The sequence below is a fragment of the Rhinolophus sinicus genome, linkage group LG06, assembly GCF_036562045.2.
Source record: "Rhinolophus sinicus isolate RSC01 linkage group LG06, ASM3656204v1, whole genome shotgun sequence".
NCBI classification, from domain to species: Eukaryota; Metazoa; Chordata; class Mammalia; order Chiroptera; family Rhinolophidae; genus Rhinolophus; species Rhinolophus sinicus.
The window spans coordinates 116,614,360-116,635,806 of NC_133756.1; the positions used below are offsets into that span (position 1 = coordinate 116,614,360).

The 21,447-nt window shown below is 39.5% G+C and overlaps 1 long non-coding RNA gene across 6 annotated transcripts in view; it reads left to right on the plus strand.

Annotated features, from left to right (window-relative positions):
* LOC109444774 (uncharacterized) overlaps positions 1-21,139 on the plus strand; it is a 23,640-nt gene extending 2,501 nt beyond the window's left edge. Inside the window, exons 2-6 of one of the 6 annotated variants that reach the window (XR_012497473.1) lie at positions 1,623-2,088; positions 3,258-3,322; positions 10,495-10,592; positions 19,318-19,420; positions 19,693-20,030. This is a non-coding gene — a long non-coding RNA (uncharacterized LOC109444774). Of the gene's footprint in view, positions 1-1,622; positions 2,089-3,257; positions 3,323-9,684; positions 10,437-10,494; positions 10,593-17,482; positions 19,298-19,317; positions 20,035-20,232 lie in introns of those variants that run through there. The other 5 variants (XR_012497474.1, XR_012497472.1, XR_012497471.1 and 2 more) reach the window with 5 other exon arrangements.
* Positions 21,140-21,447: the final 308 nt, after the last annotated feature.

Consider the following 21,447-nt stretch of genomic DNA (forward strand, 5'->3'; position numbering starts at 1 on the left):
AATTGAAAGAGCTGGCCAAAGCTAGACAATTTGAGCAACGAAATTAAAAAAAGGAAGTAGTGTTAGGTTATAGCTCAAAATATAAATTAAATAACCCTGAAGGCATAGTGACATACATAAATAATAGGGTAAATAAATAAATGGGAGAGCATATAAAACTGTCTCATGCAGAAGAATTTTAAATAATGTATGTAGATACTCAGCCTTCAAGGAGGTTGAGCATAGCTCCTCACTTGTTAAGCGTGATTTGTGCACATTGACTTCGTTTCAAAGAGAATAGTATGGAAAGGGGGCAGGGCAGGAAAGAGTAACTGCAGTGGAGAAGCCTGACACACATGACTTCATCCAGATGATCAAGGTTAACCTCGACGGTGATGTCATGCTGATAGTATGTATCCTTGGTATGATGTAATGAAAACTTCTGTGGTCTTCTTTCCCAAAACACGTAACCCTAATCGAATCATGAGAAAAACATCAGACAAATCCCAACTGAGAGATGTTCTACAAAATATCTGACCAGTACTCCTCAAAATCATCAAGATCATGAAAAATAAGGGATGTCTGAGAAACTGTCATAGCCAAAGGACCCTAAGGAAGTATGATGACTAAATGTAATGTACTATCTTGGATGGGATCTGGGGACAGCTAAAGGACATTAGGTAAAAATTAAGGAAATCTGAATAAAATATGGAGTTTAGTTAATAACATATTAACATTGGTCTGTTAATTATGACAAATGTTCCTGTAGCAGCAAGGGGCTACGTTTTAAGTGGCCACAGGATTTGGGTGTCGAGTATGCATTCACCACGCACACTGAGACGGAGTTGCGGCAGCAAAACTATTTATTAAGTGAGGCAATAAGTAAGACAGACAGAATAAAGCAAAGTAAGACAAAGAGCAGCAGCGAGTTCTCACCACCCGAAGAGTGTTTCCAAGGCACTGGGGAACCAAGACAGCCTCCCGGCTTCAGGTGTGTCCGGTGAACATCCCCATCGGAGAGTTCCCACTAGGGCTGCCCCAGGGCCCTAGTTATATAGGGTTTTATAAATTACCAGTCGGAAAAGAATGCTAGGCCATAGCGATTACAATCAGCAAGCATGGGGACAATGAGTCACAAGTTTCAGGGTAATTAGGGTAGAAGGCAGGAGGACACGATTCTGGCAGTTTCACAGTGTACATAAAGTTACTATGGCCACAGGGCAACCTACGTGATCCTATTCATGCGTTCCACCAGTGAGTCAGCTATTGTTCAACCAGAGGGGCTGGCAAGGCCTTCCTGAGTTTATTCCTGCTGACTGGGGAGTCAGTGTCCGGGTGCCACCAGACAGAGCGTTCCCCTGACGCAACAAGTGGAAGGCCCAAAGGGGCACCTAAGTCACATTGTATTTACTTTACAGTTCCCTACTAATATAAGATGTTAATAATACAAGGGAAATAATAATAAGGGAAAACTGGAATTGGGATATATAGGAACTCTGTACTATATTTGCAATTTTTCTGTAAACCTGTTACTTATTTTGTTTTTTTTAATTATAACTATTTTAAGTAAAATTCGTTAAAGTAGTAAAATAATATCACACACAAATAGAAGTTGCTCTTAATGTTTTCTTTTTACTTTTTAGTAAAATTGGAACAGCAGGTGGCTTCTGCAGAACTTGAGTTGGCACCAGTGATTTTAGCAATGACAAGAGATGATGACGCCCACAGCACCATTTAGGAAGAAAAGGCCTCAGCATAGGACCTTGGTAGCTTTGGGGCAGGCACTTGTGGACACCAGCAGCTGCAGAGTGCTTTGGGCAGGTACCAGAGGCCTATCTGCCCTTTAAGCCTCAACAGAAATGGAGTAATTTCTACCGAGAGCCACGCTGGAGCAGGCTGGAAGAAAATAGTAATGAAGACAAGTCCTCGCAGGTGCACTTCACAGAACAATTTGGGAGAAAGGAAGGATGTTTGACTCTCCTGAATAATGAATGGAAGCAGAGTCAATGAGTTCCTGTTTGGTAACTGTTGTTGCAGCCCTTTCTTTACTGTGAAGGATTCTGTTGCCTGAAAAACGGGATCTATGAAATAACGGGACTTACTGCTAAGGTATCTATAAATCTCTTTAAAATCTCTTAAATATAAAATGTAAAATATAAAAACATAAACTACACACACACACACACACACACACCAAATGCAATTTAATCAGCTGAGTCAACCTGTATTTTTTAAATAAAGGTTATAACTAAGTTAGTATACAGATGCCAGACATCCTTTATACTGTACCTAATCTATTAGAAATACAAACCTCAGCCAACTGGTTTTTCAACTTCCATTTGTCTCTAATGATGGAACTGGTTTGAATATATGCCTGAATTTCTAGTTTTGAATTGTCTAGTTTTGGACAAACCTGATTCTTGCCAGGATTATCAACTCTGAATTCCAGTTGTGGGAGCCGCCTCTTTCTGAATTTCACTCCACGTAACTTCCTATTCACTGTTCCCTTTCTGATGCTCAACCAGCTATTTCATCTTTACTCAGCTTCTCTTACAGTGTGTATTATGATGGGCTCTTCTATATTAAAAGTGAGATTTGTGGTTTTTAGTAGGATTAATTCTTCCCTTATCAGTGGGTTGTGAACATAATCTGCCGAGACACACGCTAACCCCAGAACAAGGCTTGTTCAATGAAGATTATGGACAGAATGACTGATTAATAGGCTCTTATCACCATGGAGTCTTCATTCATTGAACAAGTATTTGTTGAGAATCAGGCACCAGCCAGTGTGCTAAGCCCTGTAACACAGCAATGAATAAATACTATCCCTTTACTCTCGGTGCTTATATTGAGAAAGACAAGATAATATTAAACATGATTATGTATTATGCATATTACGATAGGGAAACACTGTACTGTCATCCCTAAAACTATGCTTTTTAATCTTTTTGGGGGGAGTCGTAGACCTCTTGAATTTGATCAATGTCCTGAACCCTTGCCTCAAAAAACAAACTTACCCCAAAAAGCTTGCCAATAGTTTTAAGTTGTTTACAGATCCTTTGAAGCCCTTCCATGAACTCTGGATTTAGAATTCCTAACCTAGATGGTAAACACCAGCATCAGATGAAACCCGAAGAAGCAGAAATTCTAAAATATATGGAAAGGAAGACAAACTAAGTGTTGAGGAGTAGCAGCAGCAAAAATGAGAAATAAGTGTCTGGAGCTTTGTCTTATGTGTGTTATCACCAGCTAACAAGCATAATAATTAATGTGTCCAGGTATATCTGCTGCTGAGGACCCAACGCCCCACGAAGTGAACTTTGCCCTCCCACAGAAGAACAAGGTAAGAAGCTACAACTCACTCACCTTTGCTCTAGTGCCGTACCAGTACGATGTGTGGTAAGAGGTGCTATAAATGAAAACTCAGCAGGGTAAAGGGGGTAGAAAGTTACTGGGTTTTTTTGTGTGTTTGTGCTATTTCATATAGTTACATAGAATGTCAAAGAAGCCTTCTCTGAAAAGGTGTTATTTGAGTGGAAATGTGGAGAAATAGGGGAGCAAACCACGTGGCTATCTGGGAGAGCCTTTCAGGACAAGGGAGCAACAGAAGGGACGGGAGGAGACCAGTGGGCAGAGCAGAATGAGGAAGGTGGGAGAGTGGTGGAAAATGAGGTCTGAGGGAGCTGAGGCTTGTGTGTCAGGTCTCCCAGGTTGCGGTGAAAGGATCGGGATGAGGGAGAAACAGAATTTGAGGGTACCAGACTCTGACACGATCATAGGATGCTGTCAGTACTGGGGAAACTGCTCAGTGAAACCCAGTGGGAGGTGTTTTTGCATTATAATACCCAGGGCAGCATAAATGCTGAAGTGGAGGGATGGTCAGCCAGAATTGGATAATGCAGAGAGGCTTACCAAGACTTACCTTGCCAAGGTAGGGGCTCATGTGTGTAACTGTGGATACCCCTCTGTGTGTGTGAGGGGGTGGGGATAGGATGGAGCCCAGAAACTGAAAGAACAATGAGAAAAACACTGAGGCAAGTGGATAGAAAACAGAAGACTAGGATAGATTAAGTGGGAAGAGCTTAGAAATAAAGGGGAGGAGGATGGGGAAAGGGGAAGGGAATGAGGAACTGTTTGTCAAATGGCTACAATTTGCCTGGATCTTTAACATCTATATTTTAATTTGGTTTTAAAGCAATACTAACAAGTGGATGCTATTGTGTCCATTTCACAAATAAGAAATTTTCAAACCCAGAAAAGTTCAGTAACTTGACAAAGGTGACACACGACTATGAATAGTAGGAACTATGAATAGTAGGAAAGGGCAGCTTCATTATTTGTCTTCAGTTCTTACCTATTTTTTTATGTTGCTGTATTGATTCATTCCTAATATTGTATTTGGAGAAACAAAGCGATAGGAAGATAACACAAGGATGGCAAAGTGGCAGGTTGGTTAGAATTTTGTCTACTGGGCTCTCCTCACTGTTGGCTTACGCACCTGGTCTTACAAAGACTGCCACAAGATGGCAGCATCTTACCCCTTTGTTTGGTGGTGGTGGTGGTGGTGGTGGGGCACTCACGCTCTGTGGCCAACAGTTTCAGTACGGAAACACTGAATAAAAAGCAATGTATCTGTTATAGTCCATATTTAGAAAGTGACCCACCTTAACCAAAAATACTTGTTGTGAAACAGAGTAAAAACCCCTAAGTTCACAGAAATACCTCCATTCACAGACATTAGGATCTTGACATTTGCCTCCAAGTAAGCAGGATAAAAAAACCATTTCCAATGTGGTGTAAGAGTTACGTGAAATGGTAGAATATAGTGGTTAAGTTTTCACTTAGGTATCAGAGAGATCTATGTTAAAATTCTGGCTCTGATACTGAGCTACATGGTTTTGGGCAAATGAAAATCTTTCTAAACTCATTTCTTCATCTGTAAAATTCCCATGCCTTAGGTTTATTGTGAATATTAAATAGCACATACAAGAGCTCTCATAAAGAGCTCTTGGTAAAGTGCCTGACATCACTCAATAAATAGTAGCCATTATATAATAATTCTTTTTTTATCTTCCTAATGTTAGAACTATAAAACATGTTAGAAATTATCTAGTGTAATGGTTTTCAACCTTGTATGCACTTTTGAATCAGCTGGAAAGCTTTAAAAATCTGCTGCCTGGGTGGATGGGTGGCTCAGTTGGTTAGAGTGTGAGCTCTGGGCAATGGGACTGCCAGTTCGATTTCCACATTGGCCAGCGAGCTGCGCCCTCCGCAACTAGAATGAAGTCAGTGAGCTGCCGCTCAGCTCCCGGGTGGCCAGCTGGCTCAATTGGTTGGAGCGCTTCCTCTCAACCACAGGTTGCTGGTTTGGCTCCCAAGGGATGGTGGGCTGCACCCCCTGCAACTAACAATGGCAACTGGACCTGGAGCTGAGCTGCACCTTCCACAACTAAGATTGAAAGGACAACAACTTGACTTGGAAAAGTCCTGGAATACACACTGTTCCCCAATAAAGTCCTGTTCCCCTTCCCCAATTAAAAAAAGAAATCTGCTGTCTGTAAGCTGGAGGCATCACATTTCTTGATTTCAAAATATATTACAAAGCCATAATAATTAAAACAATATAGTATGGCCATAAAGACAGACATATAGACCAGTGGAACAAAACAGAGAGCCCAGAATTAAACCCATGCATATGAGTATACAGTCAACTGATCTTCGGCAAGAATATACAATGAAGAAAGGACAGTCTCTTCAACAAATAGTATTGGGAAAACTGGACAGCTACATGCAAAATAATGAAATCGAACCCTTATCTTACACCATGCACAACAGTAAATTCAAAATGGATTAAAGACTTAACTGTAAGATCTGAAACTACAAAAGGTCTAGAAGAAAACATAGGGGAAAAGCTTCTTGACACTGGTTCTTGGCAATGATTTCTTGGGTATGACTCCAAAAGCACAGACTACAAAAGCAAAAATAGACTAGTGGGATTAAATCAAATAAAAAAAATTCTGCATGGTAAAGGAAACAATCAAAAGAATGAAATGGCAATATGGAATGGGAGAAAGTACTTACAAACCATTATCTGATAAAGGGTTAATATCTGAAATACACGAGACTCCTGCAAATCGATAGCAGAAACCCCCAAATAACACGATTAAAAATGAGCAAAGTACTTGAAAAGAAATTTCTCCAAAGAAGATAAACATATGGCCACCAGGTATATGGAATGGTGCTTAACATGAGGGGATCACCAGGGGAATGCAAATCAAAACCACAAAAGATATCACCTCACACCTGTTAGAATGGCTATTATAAAAACAAACAAATGAAAGATAAGAATTGGTGGGGATGGGGAGAAATTGGAATCCTTGTACACTGTTGGTAGAAATGTAAAATGGTTCAGCCGCTACAGAATATAGTATGGAGGTTCTTAAAAAAAATAAAAATAGGATTATGCTACAATCCAGCAATTCCACTTCTGGGTACATATCCAAAAGAATTGAAATCAAGATTCCCAAAGAGAGATTTGCACTCCCATGTTCACTGCAGCATTATTAACCATTGCAGCCAACACATGGAAACAACCCACAGGGCCCTCAACAAATACATGGATAAAGAAAATGTGGTGTATACGTACAATGGAATGTTATTCAGCCTCAATAAAGAAGGAAATCCTACCATTGTAACAATATGGATGAACCTGGAGAACATTGTGTTAAGTGAAATAAGCCGGTCTCTAAAGGATGAATACTGTATGATTCCCTTTCTATGAGGTATCTAAAATAGTCAAAGAGCAGAGAGTAGAATGGCGGTTGCCAGAGGCTGGGAGAAGAGGGAAATGGGGAGTTGTTGTTCAATGGGTGTAAAGTTTCGGTGATGCTAGAAGAATAAATTCTAAAGATTTGTTGTACAGTGCAGTGCCTGTCATTCACAGCACAGTATCATGCATTTAAAAATGGTAAGAGGGTATTAGGTTGGTGCACAGTAATTGCGGTTTTTGCAATTATTTTGAACCTTTTAAACCGCAATTACTTGTGCACGAGCCTAATAGATTTCTTACTAAGCATTCTTAACACACACACACAAAATGGGACACAAGGAAACTTTTGGAGGTGATGGACATGTTTAGTGCCTTGATTGTGGTGATGATATATATCATGGATGTATGCATATATCCAAAGTTGTCAAATTACATTAAATATGTGCCTTTTAAAATATATCAGTTATAACTCAATAAAGCTGTTTAAAACAAAATAAAACAAAACAAAACAAAAAGGAAAGAGAAAGAAAAACAAATCTGTTGCCTGGAGTCCCAGCCCCAGAAGTTCTGCTTTTGTTGGCCTGGGATGCAGCATGGTCATTAGAATTTTTTAAAGCTTTCTAGATGATTCCCATATGCAGCCATGGTAAAAAAAAAACAAAAAACAAAAACAAAAACAAAACTTCTCTAGAGCAACATCCTCATTTTACAAATGGGAAAGAGAGGCCAAGGAAAGTGGAAGTGACTTGTCTGGTAAAATGAGATCAGGAACTCAAAGCGAGGTCTCCTGACTCCTCGTCCTGGATTCTCTCTAGCACACAACACTGCCTCAGGCATACTTCCTATGCTTCCACACAAACACTCACCCCCAGTCAGTTTGTCTCATGTTATGTTCCCTGAACACCCAGTTCACGCCTGTGTCAAATCCACAGCAATACAAGCTGCCATTGGAATATTTATCGTGTGCCAGACACTGAACAAGCCAATTCACGTGTGTTACCTCTAATCCATACAAGGTTTCGAGGAAGGCCTGAGTATTCCCCTTGTAAGAGGAGGAAGCTGATATTCAGAGACTTTAAGAAACTAGCTGAAGTCACAGCTCAGGAGGAGAAGCCAGAGTTTGATGCAGGTCTGTTGGATTTCAAAGCCCAGGTTCTTTTGCTACATCACTGGCGTCTGTTCCTACCCTACCTTACCTTCTGGGGTTATTTCTTCCTCAGGAACCAGCTCTACTTTCATTCCCTCCCCAAAAGCCCTTCTACCTGACCACAGGGATCTTATTATTTACTCAATGTTCATGTGTCAGGGTCTACCACATGTGGTAACTCATTTTGTCATGTATATGACCTGTTTCCTTCTCCATTAGTCTGGGAAGGAGAGGGAACTTCCTTTAACTGTGTTTCTGTTCTGGTCCTGTAGCTGTGTCAAGATGTGGTAATATTGAAAGCTCATAATACTTAGTCGTTTGTGAAACTCCTCCCCTGGGGATATCTGGAGAAGGGGTTCAGCTGTAGGCCCAAGTGGAGTTGAAAATTTGAACTGAGAAGGAACGAAGCTTTCCTGGGGCTGAGCTTTGTAGTAATGTTTACAGGTAAGCCTCTAGGGGTCAGTAGAAAGCCGAGTTTTGAGAGTGTGAGGCTCCAATGAAATCAAAATCTCAGGCTGGAAGGAGTTTTTCTCATCTTAACTATAAATCATCCCAGAGCTAGAATTCCCTCTCTAACATAACAATGACCATAGCATCATTCCTCCCAGCTCAGAGGCCAGTGACGAAGAGCCCACAGTTTCTGAGGCAGCCTCTTCCATGTTTGGTCAGCCTTGTTAAAATGCTGTTCTTGATTTTATGTAAAACTCTTCCACCTACTGTACAAGGAAATGACGTGCAAATAGCCCATACACTGCATCTGAGCCTAGGCTGGGGAGAAGCCTATTATGTCTGAGTCACGCCCTCCACACCAGATTGTTTGGCCCTCCACATCCTCCACAGGATGATGCTGGCACCAGTGGGAGCCCCACTGCTCTGGACCATCCTGCCCATCAGCCTCTCCCTTCTGGCCTAAGTATTGTCCACTCTCAGAGCATTATGGCAGGAGGGAAGCGAGCAGCACACCTCTGGCAGAGGGCTGTCCTCTCACACCCAGGGATGAAGAGACCCACTCTTTTCAGCAGAGTACAGAGACCTGGAAAGTACGTGTCTTGCTCAGAGAAGGCTCCTTTTTACTTCTGTTCTTCCCAAGGGCTCCTGTCCAATAGCCTGGGCCTTGCTTAGCTAAACCTACTGTCTCTGCTCAGACAATAAAGAGGGATTATTGTACTTTCCGGTCCCAGTTGTATTCTTTAGAAATATGTACAATAAACCCAATGTCTCTTCTGCTAGGGATCTGAAGACAACCTTTAAATTGAAGAAGCAAATAAAGATTACCCCAAATCTCATATCTTAATACAATGATTCCCATCATAATTCATACCCATATGTATATAAATTTTTCACTTGTAAATCTTTAATAAACATAAGCTAGTATTATAATTCCAAATGTTTTATATTTTGATTTTTTTCACTAAACATTATTTAAAGGTCATTATTTTTATGTAGTTTTCCTAATGACCATGTTTAACAGCTGCCTAATAATCTTAATAATTTTCATTATATATTTAAGGCCTTTAAAGATGAGGTTCAGGGATTACTGACGAGAAAATTCTCTCTTATTCATTATTTAAACAGTCTGCTTAAGCATGGCTTTACTTCTTTTTGTAATATCCATTCAATGTGTTACAACTTCAAGAGTACAGGGAAATATTTTTCTAGTAAGCAGGACATTTTCTTTTTGGTTTTAGTGGGGTTTTTTGTTAGTTTGTTAAAATCAGATTTGCGGTATTGGTATCTCGGGATAATGGCCATGAGTTTAACTGGTGTTTGTTTCTTTTCAAATCCTCAGTGTCCTCATCACTGTTCCTGCTGACTGAGCTCAGGCAAAGCTTCTGAAACCTATGTTATCTAGACTTCAGAGAGTCAGTTACTCTTCAGGGCTTTGCTTTGTGGACACAGGGTCTTCTTGGTAACTGCTTCTTGTTCTTTCAGTTTCTCTTTCTGGCAGCAAGTCAAGCAGTGGAGACCACCATTCATTTGCTTTTGGTTTGTGTGCATGTTTGTGTGCATGGATGCACATGCAATCTTAACTGCGTTTCTTCTTCAGTATAAAGGTTGTATTGAGACATGTGATGAACATGCAAGTCATTTAGTTGATACTGGTGTGTAAACCTAGCTGATAGTTCATCCTTCACATCACCTGATTTATAACTAGCTACATACTCAGGTTTTATAGCTGTATACTCAGCATTCTGTATGCATTTTATGGGGGAAATATATAATATAGTGATATATGACTATTTGGGGGTTCTCGAAGTTTTTGGATGATATCCCTCAAAACTGTCAAGGTCTGTCGTTCTACAGTTATACTCAATTATTTCCTGCCTCTGTGTCTTTAGTTTTACTGTTAAAATCTGTCTATCCTTCCCCCATAGCCAACTAATAAAATTTTGTTTAACAAATGTATTGCCTCTCTCAATGAAGTTTTCCCTGATTATTTTCTATTCACATACTCTCTCCCTGCTTTGACCTTCCTAGAATTTCATTTGTACCTTTTTGGATGAAAATAAAATTTGTACTTTTTAAATTTTAGATGACCTTGTATAATAATGATCTGTGTACTTTATTGCGATTCTACCTCAGGTTATATCATTTTCAGGGTACATCTGTCTTATTCATCTGCGAAGCCTCCCCCCAGCATCTGTCCTACCCCCACAAAGCCCAGGACATTGCCCTCCACGTGACAGGGCCCAATAGGTATGTGTTGAGTTGAAGTGGGTTAATGGTTGCTTCTATTGTAGCAAAGTAAGTAGACATCTTGTAGATGATAGTTTTTGCTGGATGTTACTAGTACTTTTGATAGTCACTATAAATAAAACGAGATTGCTATGTTTGGATAATCTGACCTGGGGAAATATGAGAGCCCAACAGCTGTTCCAATGTTAATGTTTAATATCCTTTTCATCTTCTAATTTGACAGTTTTTCTTAACCTGGTCCATGCTGTTACAGTGCCTTCCTTTTTATCCCCTTTCTCAGTATATTGTGTTGAAATCTCAGAAAAAGTAGTACACATGCTGTCAACATCCTATTGGTTCAAATTGTCCAAATGGAGACTTGATTTAAATAGTCTTTCTCCTATTCAATTTACCAATTTAGTAACTGTGTCTTAGCCCAAATTCTCTATGTTATAGAGCCTGGGGTCAAGATTAAACTGCTGATTCTTTTTATGTGGGTTTGGGGAGGGTACAAGCTTAGGAAGGTAAAAGAGAAGAAAAAGGCAAGACAAGCAATGCAGTATGATGTGTTATGCCGCCTCTGCTTCCAACAAGCCATGAGGAGAAACAGCAGCCAACTTAGCAGGTAGAATCTTTGAGCCATAGGGGTTCTGTGTCACGGTCGCAGGGAGGAATCACAACCTTGAAATAGTCTGTGGAAGGGGAAAAGGAGAAAAATGCATCTGTTTACCTCCCTTCTGTTTCCCATATCCCATTTGTTGCTGTTTGCCCCACTAGAAGGTAACTCTCCTGCACGTTCACCATACACCTTCCACGGTGTGTCCCCTGGCTCATTGATATCAGCTCCAGAAGAAAGATTGTATGTATGCCCGGTGATACAGCATTTCGTCCTATCTGAGAGCGGAGGAGCAAACCTATGCAGATGGGAGGGTGTGCAAGTCAGGCAGCTCTGGGGCTTCACTTCTGATTCTAGGGAACTCAGCAGAGGCAGCCGAGGGTCCGGGAGGGGGGTGGGGCCTTTGGAGGAAAGGAAGCAGTTTAGGGGAATAAGGTTGTGTGCCATACACAACACAAGCAGGTATCACCCTCACTTTTCTACAGCAATTGCTTCCTGGAGTTTCTCAGCAAGAGCTTGACAGATCCAGAGGGTACTTTCTAGTATTGAGCTTGAGGGAGGTTTTGCTCCTTTGGACACTGTTGATCACTCTCTCCCTGAAACTCTATCCTCCCCTTGTTTTCCTGATTAACAGAATAGGTTCTGTTCCTACTTCTCTGACTGTGTCTTCTTAAGGACTTCTTCTTTCTTCCATCTCTTAAAATTAGATATCCTTTGTAGTTCCATTTTCAGCCTTCTTGGATTCTTACTCTCCACACTTAGCTGTGTTCTATGCGCTGATAATTACCAAATCAATATCTACAACCCAACTCTCTCTGCCCCAGATCCATGTATATGATGGCTGACTTGTCTCTGCCTAGGTGTCGCCTCAGGATATCAAACTTAACATTCCTCAACGTGAGCTCATCTTCTATCCTCTCTTCCAACCCCCACCAAACCTGCTTTTCTTTCTGTAGCCCTGTCTTGGTAAATGTCACCAAACCAAGAACCTAGCAGTTCTTTCTTTCCTTCAGATTTCGTAGCCAATGAGTCACTATTGATCTTCCCTCCTCAATATCTTTCAGATCCAGACCTCTTCTCTGTTTCCACTACCACTGTTTTATTTCAGAACTGTGATCACTCCCTAAATGTGCTCTCTGCCTTTGACTTTGCCTCCTTTCAATCTATTTTCCAAATTAAACCTGCAGTTTTAGTTTTAAAAGGAAAATTTCCATCACCAAATAAGGTTTACTCCATGGATGTAATAAAAGACCAATGTTAAAGTTACCTATTTATAAAATTTATGACATCAGTGTATCAAAGGAGAAATATAATATGATCATCTTAACAGAACGCTAAAAATTTTTTGATAAAAATCAACATACATCTTTGATTTTAGAAAATCTTAATTAACATGTTAATATGTTAAGGAATGTTGATTTTAAACCAATATCCAATGTTATACTTAGCAATAAAACATTAGAAACCTTTCCGTTAATATTAACAATTTGACTATCATTACCAGTATTTATATTATTCTGAAAGTGTTAATCAATGTAATAATAAGAAAAAGAAATGAGGGAGGTATAAATATTTGATAGGAAGAGAAAAATTATCATTATTTGAAGATTATATGGTTGCTTGAAAAACTTTTAGAACTAATAAGAGAGTTCAGAAGGTTTGCCAGTTATGACAGAAATATTTAAAAAATAATAGCTTCCTTGTGTATTGGCAATAATTAGTTAAGAAAAATAATGGAAAAAGAACCTATATATCATGGCAATCAAAAATAATCAAAGCACCTAGTAAGAAACTTAATGATAAATGTGCCAATCTACAAAACTTTACTATGGAATGTAAAGATTTGAATAAAGGAAGAGTCATTCTACATTCTATATGTACTGGGAGATTAAATATTGTATAGATATTAATTTTCCTCCATCCAAGCCTACAAATTTAACAAGATCCCAATAAAAATACGTGGAACTTTTTTTTTAAGACTGTGAAAGAAATCTATTTTAAAGTTTATTTAGAAAAAATTTGCACAGGTTTTCAGTGATTCAGAATGCTCTACTGCCTTTTCCTTAAGACAGTATTGAAATACCCTCCTGCTGTGCCCCTTTCCTCCCTTATATCCTTAATAATCCTAATATATAACATGGCACTGTCTACAATAATAAAGAATTGGAAACAACCTAAGTGTCCAAAAACAGGGGATGCATGCAGCCACTTCAAAAGAGGAAGAAGAATATTTAGGAACAAAAAATATTCATGGAAAGATATTTAAAATAACAAAGCAATAACGGAAATGCAGCCAGTACGTGGAAAGAAGTGGTTAGTCTGACAACCCAGCACTAGAGTTCTGATGGGAGGGACTGCTTTGAATTAGTAAAATATCTTAGAATCTCTTTGTAGTTTGGAGCAAAGAAAAAGGGGCGCTGAATTGCCTGGTGCAAGAGGGAATGGGAATTAGAAATGAGTGTTTTGGAGTTCACAGCTAGAAGAGGTTGAATTTGGAAAATGAAAAAGATATGGAGGACAGGAGAGAGGCTAGGCAGCTGGAGCTGCTGTAGTGCCATGTGGAGAAATGGCCAATGAGAGTTTTCCAGTGCTGAGAATGCCTAATGGACTCCTAAAAGAACTCTATTCTCAGTTTCAAGTTGTTCTCCAAGTTTTTTTTTTTCCTTCCATATAAGTAAGCCATCTTCTTTTGCCCCCAAATCTCTCCTAAAAGTTTGCTAACATACCACCTTGTTTAGCACCTTATCTGTGGGGAGAGAAGGGATTGGGGAATTATAGAAGGAACAATGTGTCCAGGAGGTGAAATGAGGGGTGGGAGTCAAGGCAGAAAATCAGAGCTAGAGGTGATCAAAAGCAACATACTCCCACCCCATTCCCACCTCCAAAAAATCCCCAGAACCCTCAGAGATATTGGTAGGGACTTGGGTTTCCTGCCGTTTATGGATAGGGGTTTGAGCAGAATTCTTTTATATCTCAGAAGCTGGGAAGACTTCAGAAGGTTGGAGGACCCTGTAAAGTACATGGGGGATGGGGTGGGGAAACTGAGAGAAAACCGTTCAGAAGGATACACAGCCACCAAAAATTACTTACGATTCTAAGATTATGAGCAATATTTATTTTTCTCTTTTGCTCCTCTGTATTTTGATTCTTCTAGAGTGAATCTATATTACTTGTATCATTTTTAGAAAGAAAAATGTACTGAGGGAATAGGTAATCCGTAAGCAGAAAGCTGATTGGTGATTGCCAGGGGTTGGGGGAGGGAGGTCGGGGAGTGCCGGCTTATTGGGCATGGGTTTCCTTGGGGGTGATGAAAATGTTTGAGAACTAGATAGAGGTGGTTGTTGTCCAGCATTGTGAATGTGCTAAATGCCCCTGAGATGTTCACATTAAAATGATTTTTTTTATGTTATTTGAATTTCACCTCAACAGAGAAAAAAGAAAAAAAATCTGCAGAGGAAAACATATACAGCATAAGTTAGAGTCTGTCACTCTTCTACTTAAAATCCTTCAGGGACCTCCTACCCTTTAGCATGGCAGCCAAGGCTCTTCATGTCTAGCTCTGCTGCTGCTCCACCACCCCTCCCTAGAAACCTTCCTCTCCAGCCACACAAAGCCATGTGCAGTGCTCTGAAAGGGCCTATTCTTTCCTGCCTCCATGCCTTTGTGTGGGTTTTCTTTTCCTGGAATGCCCTTCCTCTAGTTACTTTCCACTTCAAAAGTCACCTAAACATTTCCTCAAACATCACCACCACACATTTGCTTTGTCTTGTCCTGTGAGCAGCTTTCCCTGATCCCATAGTCTAAGGGTGCCTCTTTCCTGTACCCCAAGAACCCTCTGGACATTTCTTTAGTTTTATCAGTGTAGGTGATTGTGAACCCTGGGAGGACAGGGCCTGGGCCTTCCCCTGTCTATATCCTCAGAACCTGGCCCAGGACAGAAGCCACAGTGAATGTGGCGTAAGTAAGAACAGACTTAGAATCACTGAAAGGAACAGCGTTTTGTAACATAAAAGGTAGTTACCCTGGGCATGAAATTGAAAATGATTCAGAGATGTTTAAATGGCTTTATCGTAGAGCAATGGGAGAGCTTTTCTTTCTTCTTACTTTTTATGAACTATTTAGGAATTGAAACATAGACGAAAATTCACAATAACAGGTTAATAAAAATGTCAATCTAAGTAGCAAAATAGTCCCACAGGGGGCATAGAGGGTTGCAGAATATTGACAGTCTTAAAAATAGGCTTAAAAGTCAATTACTCTTGCAAAATATATGTATATATATATATCATGATGGGTAATAGATAAAAGATTTGTGGGGGGTACCTTGCCCCAAAACTAAGATATAGCATTGCTATCTTAGGATGGTGTTAAAAAAACACAAACCTGTCTTAATAGGATTTTACATGAATCTAAGCCCCTAATGAGATAATGGATCTAGGCAAAAATCATCAATGGCTGCCAAAACTATTAGGTGAAAGGTTGATGTGGAACTTTATAATGGATGTATTAGGCTGGCAACACCTGAACCTACTCTTCAATCTTAATGTTATTAAAAGTGGGACAGCCAGGCATTAATTACCTCCTGATAAATGTAGTAGGAAGTACACATCACCATTTAAGAACTAGACATGCCAAAAGAACTGACCCTGAATTTACCAAGTCTCTAAGCACCAGATTGTGAGAAATATAAAGGATAGAGAAGCATGTTAAACGACACCATAAGGATATATGAAATCAAATGAAGAAGATGGGAAATTCTACAAGACAAATGACTCAGTTTCTTTATTTATTAAATAAGTCATATGAAGAAAAGGGGGGAAATTATAGATTGAAGGAGACAAAGGCTTAAGAGATATAAATTTGAATAAATTTAAAACATATATTTTTGAGATAATCTGGGAAAAAAAACATGGATTGGATATTGCTCATACTAAGGAATTATTGTTAAGTTTTATTATGTGTACTAATGATATTTATCACAACATCATGTTTTTTAAAGTCTTTTTTTTTAAAATAATGCATTTATTTTTATTGAGGAATGATTACATACAAAAAATTCACAGCTCTTCAGTGTATAGCTTGGTGAATTTGTACCTATGTCTACCCCTATCTAACATCCTCTAATATTGTATAACAAGACATACAAGATTTCCATCGTCCCCGAATGTCCCCTCAGGCCCCTTTCTAGACATAACCACCACTCTGACTGCTGTCAACAAGAAAAATAATTTCTTCTAAAATATTTAAGACATAATTTCTTTTAGATTTCCCCCCACTAAATCTGGTTGGCCTGTTTCTTTAGCACATATAACTAAGTCCAGGCCCTGGGCCCAGCACTGTGTAGACATGAGCCTTCCCCTGGAGAGGCAAATTAGGCAGATAGATAATTAAACAAAATGGGTAATACCATATAAAGAGTCCTTATTTTCAGAGATTGAAATATTTATGGTGAAATGATATGATATCTTAAATTTGCATTAAAAGGCTTCAACTGTGTGTGTGGGGTAGATGGAACAATGACAGAATATTAATAATCTTTGACGCTGGATGATAATGAGCACATGAATTCATTATACCATCCCTTCCCCTTTTGTGTATGTTTGAAAATTTCCATAATAAAAAGTTTCAAGGAATAAACTTAACATTCAGACATATGGCCAGTGCCAATATGTCCATCTATGAACCAGGACTGTGTTATAAGAGTCGGCGTTATCGGACCAATGGGAAATCTTGGGCCTTGGAGTCAGAAAGGCCTGGGTTTCAATCCCAGCTCTGCTACTTAATATCCCTGTTACTTCAGGCAAGTAATTTCTCAGAATCTGCTTTCTCATCTGTAAACAAGAATAATATTACCTACTTCAGAAGTTTGGAGGAACAAGTGAGATAATATACGAAGTGTTCATCACATGCCCAGCACAGCATACTCTATAAATGTTAACTAGCTTATCCTAATCCAGTGATTTATTTCCTTTATTTTTAAAAATAAATTTAAATAATACCAGAGTTCATGAAGTAAAATATAAAATTCCCCCAATTTCACTCTCCAGAGGAAGGAACCCCTGTTAACAGTTTGGTGTTGCAATGGAATAAAATAATCAGTCTTTCTGACTCCATCTTCCTTGAGCCTGCCCAAGTCCCCTAACATATCAGTTAGCAACTTCTGCTTACTTCCGTGCATAGGTATGCTAATCATTAAAGGAATCTCACCTGTAGCCTAGGAATTACTGAAACAACCTCCCTGCTCCAAAAGGAGATAAGGAAGGTATGTACAAAAATAATGATTGTTTATCAAAAGATTTATAGGAACCTTGTGACTGGGACCACAGCAACTGGAGTTTGTTGACCAAAAGAAAAGAAGTTTCACCATCCCCTTTGGACCCTTGTTGACATCCAGAGATCTGCGGTCATCAATCACCTCCTGACCTCAAACCCTTCCCCCCTTCCCATGACATGAAAGAAGCCTGAATTCTGTACTTTTTCAAGATGGTTCTTTAGGACACTTGTCCCCATCTTCTCGGCTTTCTGGCTTCCCAAATAAGGTCACTTTCCTTGCCATGATTCCTTGACACTCAACGTATTGGCTGTCATGCAGCAAGCAGTTCGATCGTTTATTCAATTACAGTGTTGCTATCTTTCCAGCCTTTTTCTTTAAATCTATGAATATATACAGGTATATGCATCCACATACACACCGTGTGGATTTTTTTAAAACAAAAATGGGGTCATATATTGTATATTATTCTGCCATTTACTTTTCCACATTAAAATATCTAATGTTTCTTTTTTTTGTCAGTTTCTGTGTCTGTATCCATGAGATTCAATAAGTAATGCCATGCATATGTCTTTGCTCCCTGACCTGAGCCTTTCTGTGAGCTAGAATCCTACAGCAGAATTGTTAGGTCAGAGAGTACATGTAGGGTACATATCTGGATCGTACTATAAAATGATCCTACTGCTCTTCCACAAGTTATTGAGTTATCCTCACGTAAGACCTCAATATTATCTGTGTTCTATACATTTCTAAGTTGCATGCTGAGAGATACTGTCCTTTCTGGTACCACTTATTTCTCAACAAGCACTGAAAGTGTTTCAGAGAATACATGTGTTTGATTAGCAAAAATCAGCCTCATGGAAAATAGTCAGGCTCCATTCTGCTGTTTGTTCTGTGAGAGGAGAGTGCGCAGCGTGCTGTGTTCAGGGCTGAATGTAGTGGCAGGTTGGATAAAATAAATAGGAGCCCTAGTTTTCTTTGTGAAACGCCAGTGAAGATTATGTGAGGCAGGATCCTGAAAGAAAGCGGGGTTGGGGGGCGGGATAAAACCTCCTCTCAAAAGAGGTCCCAGCGGATGGCAGGATGGCAGCTGTGAAAAGGTGGATGAGAAAAGAAAGGGAAAAGAAATTCTACTTCGATGCCCTGGGGAGTTCAAGGTCTCACTTTTCCCTCTTGTTGGTTGTTCTAGTGACTTTTAGAGAGCACAGTTCCAGAGAAGGGTAGTTTCAAAAGGAAAAGAAATCCAAACGGAATCCGGTTCATCCTTACTTATGTAAGAGCACCTGTCATGTGGTGTACAATAGTCCCAGGCAGAAGTCCTAAGAAAGGTCACTTTGTAAACCATCTTTCTGCTGGGGGAGGTCAACAATTGTCCTTTGTCCATGAAGCCCTCCCATTGTCCTGCCATGGAGTTGCTGGTCCAAATCACTGTAGTAAGGTTTGGGCAAGAAGAAATTATTCCATTGTCTTTTAGAAATTAGATCAATGAGGGTGATGTCATTCATGGCTTTCCTTGGGTCCTGGCTGTTCCAGATCTAGGAAATCACGTGCTGCCCCATTACTGCATCTATTCCTCTAGATCCGTAAGCAATATGTCACATAGAAAATGACTTGTGTCAAATGAGAATCTACTTAAGTTCCAAAAGGCTTGACTTTTTTTTTTAGGGGAAGTGAAATCAATATACATATATATTTTTTTAGTGACTTCTGAAACAATGCCTGTAAAAACAAATAAATAAATGCCCTTGGACTTAGGGGTAGGTTTTAGTTAAATCCGGGTTACTAGCGCAATAAAATATGGAAAACATTTCATTGTATTTGACCTCCAAAACACGACTGGTCTCTAATTTCTTTTTTAGCCCTGGATCAAAGCCCTCCGCCAATCCACAGACACGCTGGCCACAGCATGCAGCCAGAGGGTGACCCTTAACGTAGACGTCCTCCTTGATTTTTCTTTGACAGGTAACTATTTCGACAAATATTCAATGTGCGAGGTACTGTCCTGGGTCCTAAGGATAAAGCAGACACAACAATAAAAATCCTTGCCTTTGTGGGTTTATATGCTCACAGGGAAGCTTCATTCATCCATTCACTCATTTATTCAACAAGCATTTTTTTTTTATCTTCTAATATGACTCCGGCCCTAAGCCTGAGCAGCGCTGTATCCCTGCCCTCAGAGTTCAGTGGGAGAAATAAGACATGTCCCCATTCCTCCCCCGCTGTCCCCTATATAGAGAATATAGAAGAGGGGCACATCGTTCAGCTCGAGTGGTTCAAAGAAGGTTTCTGAGAGAAGATGACAAGTAAGATGAGAGTGGAAGAATGAACTGAGGAGGGAGAAAGGCAGTCCAAGTCGTGACGAGACAGAGCCTAAGGCCTGGTTCAGAGGAGATTCATGAATGAATGAAACCTCCCCAGGAGAACGTGGACTCCATGAGGCATGTTCTGGGAACTGCAAGTCCTTTCCTGTTGCTGGAGTTTAAAGTGTGTGGGGACAAGGGGCAGACGGTGGGGCTGAGGAAGAAGGCAGGGTCTGGACGTGAGATCGGCCTGGCTAAGGAGCCTTGTACTGATGACAGTTAGAAAATCTGTGGCTCACTTTAAACAGCAATGTGACATGGTCTGATTATGTTTTATTTTCTTAATAAAAGTGTATTTTTAAAATTACACAAATGATATATGTTTATTTTAGATGACTAGTGTCTTTTTGTGGGAGCAGTGATTTCATTATGCTGTATCTGTAACTGGTAACGTTGCTCATCTCTGCATCGCAGTGGAAGAAACTTCCTCATTGGATCTGACACGCAGACGGTTCTCAGTTAAGATTTGCTGTTGTTAAAATTCCATGGACACTGGTGAGGTGCAGCCATCTTAAGCAAGACCATGATCTGGCCCAAATATGCCATTCTGAGAAACTGGAGCTTCACCACCTAACTGGGAATATTTAACAATTCCCACAGCCACCTCATTGCCACTATATTTCTTAAATCTTCTGTCTGTTTTAAATATTAAAAAAAAATACTTTTATTGTGGAAAAATTCAGATATTAATGTACATAAAAGTAGAAAGGATAGTATAATAGATCCTCATGCACCCGTCACCCAACTTCAACAATTAATAACTGACAGCCCATCTTATCTCATTTATATCCTTCCCTCTCCCTAACTATTACGTTATTTTGAGGTAAATCCCAGACATCGTGTCTTTCTGTGTGTATCTCTGAAAGATAAAAACTTGTTTAACAGCACATGCACAATTATTACACCTAACAATATAAAGAATTATTCTTTACTGTCCTCAAATGTACAGTCAGTGTTCAAATTCCAGTTGTCTCATTTTTTTTTTTAAGTTGGCTTATTTGAATCATGACCTAAACAAGATCCACATTTGTGTCGGGTTGATGTTTCTTAGGTCTCCTTTAACCAATTGGGTTCTTTTTCTTTTTTTTCTTTTCTTACCTTCCTTGCTATTTAACTGTGGGCTCTTAAGGAGAATGGAGAAGTTTGAAAACAGCAGTTTAAGGGCGCCATTTTCCTTCATGTTCACCTTCATGGTTGTTTTTTTTTCCTAATCCTTGATAATTTTTAAGGTAAAAGAATTGTATATCATTATTGTAAAACATTCTTTTAATTTGCAGAGCATGTCTGTTGTTGCCTGCTTATTTTTAGCCTATCGGCTTTATCCAAGCGTTGAGATACATGGTGATCGCATCATACACCAAAATGAATTCTAGACGGAATAAAGGGTTACATGCAAATAAATAAAACCATAAAAAACTAAAATATAATATTGAACATATTTTTAGAATGGGAGGATGTAATCTAAACAGAAAAGCAATGGAAGATATCACAAAGAAAAATATCAGTGGAATTGAATATATGTTAATTTAAAACTTTTTGGTCAACAAATACAAAATGAAAGGACAAATGATACACTGGGGAGGGAAAACACTTGCCATCTATGAGAGATAAACGGGTTAATAGCCTTAA